This window comes from Nanorana parkeri, unplaced genomic scaffold (genome assembly GCF_000935625.1).
Source record: "Nanorana parkeri isolate BGI_ZX_2015 unplaced genomic scaffold, ASM93562v1 scaffold143, whole genome shotgun sequence".
NCBI classification, from domain to species: Eukaryota; Metazoa; Chordata; class Amphibia; order Anura; family Dicroglossidae; genus Nanorana; species Nanorana parkeri.
In genome coordinates, this window is record NW_017306411.1 from 395,890 (window position 1) to 397,568 (window position 1,679).

General features: G+C 46.7%; 1 protein-coding gene across 2 annotated transcripts in view; it reads left to right on the plus strand.

The window, feature by feature from the left end:
• Positions 1-1,679, plus strand: part of UXS1 (UDP-glucuronate decarboxylase 1) — a 56,883-nt gene that overhangs the window by 418 nt on the left and 54,786 nt on the right. The window lies entirely within an intron of this gene.

The following is a 1,679-nucleotide window of genomic DNA, read 5'->3' on the forward strand; positions in this document are numbered from 1 at the left end:
CCACCCCCCAAGCCTGCTGACTGATACAGGATGACTGCTGAGCTGTGTCCAGTGCCACATCCTGCTCTTATTACATGGCACAGGAGGGCACACATGTCCCTTATGAGATGTAGTGTCACTGCATGATATGCTGATCTTCAATGGGTACTCCTGGAGCTGTCTGGGCACAGAGCAAAGTGATGACAGTGGCATGCAGTGCCAGACATGTCAAGCTCACTGGTGTGTCACACAGGCCTTGCAGTTGGTACTGTTTCATGCATTGCATTTTAACACACGAGCAACTCTTCCATGCATTAGCACACCAGCAACTGTTTCATGCATTACACTATAGCATGCCAGCAACTGTTTCATGCATTAGCATGCCGGCGACTGTTTCACGGCTTACCCATTAGCACGCCGGCGACTGTTTCACGACTTACCCATTAGCACGCCGGCGACTGTTTCACGACTTACCCATTAGCACGCCGGCGACTGTTTCACGCCTTACCCATTAGCACGCCGGCGACTGTTTCACTCCTTACCCATTAGCACGCCGGCGACTGTTTCACGACTTACCCATTAGCACGCCGGCGACTGTTTCACGCCTTACCCTTCAGCAAAGGAGCAACTCCTCCATGCATTGCCCTAAGCACAGCTATATTAGAGGAGAGTGTAATCCCGCTCACCTTGCTGTGCAGCAGGCCAGGCTATGACGTCCCGGGCTGAGTACAAAGCACCCCTTTTCTTCGCACTGTCTACAAGCTGACTTTCCTCATTAGTGAGCTCGCTCCGTGCAGGATGTGCCAGGCTGGAAGTTTTCAGAGTCATGGCCACACTGAAAAGGCTGTAGACTCCACGAGGAGTTCATGTACTTTGGAGCTTTTCATGCCTTGTCATGGACTCTGCTTTCCAACTATCTTGTAGGAAGCACATTATTATTATTTATTATTATGATTTTTGTTTAAACAAAAAACTGTGATTTCTGTTTTCCTCTTATATTTGGAGCGAAACTCCTGTTTACAAAATATTGCTGGCATTTTATTGCAGAAGACACTAATTGGGGGGGATTTACTAAGACTGGAGCAGACAGAATCTAGAGCAGTTGCCCATGGCAACCATTCAGCGTTTGTCTTCAGTTTGTTCAGTTAAGCTTTGACAATGAAACAGATTGGTTGCCATGCACAACTGCTCCAGTGTTGGCAAATTCCCCTCTGAATGTCTTTTCTGCAGGAAAAAAAAAAAATCTCACCAGCTTGCTAGCAAATGTTTTTTTCGCTAAATGTACACTGAGCTGTGCATGCCCACTTTGGTGTATGATCCTGGCACGTGCTGAAATATATATACCCCATGTGTGGGAGTTACGTCATCCCAGTCAAGATAGCCAAAGACACCAGGGGAAGATGTTAGCAACAAGGTAACGAGGGGCATTGCAGTCATTCCAGAACTAGAGGGGGGCGCTTTGGGCAGGTAAGGCTGCCATTATGTGCAAATGTATTGTACATATTATGGTGAAAACCCTGGGCAGCGGGCGTAGAATTTAATTCTACTTTAAAAAAGAATTCCAATTAATTTTTATTAACCCTTGCACAAGGGTTAAGTGCTCGTTTGTATCTAGGTTAAAAAAAAAAACCCCAAAGATTTACTCACCCAAAGCTCCGAGCTGGCTTCTTCTAAGACCAGTCCATGGAATGTCGTCGTCC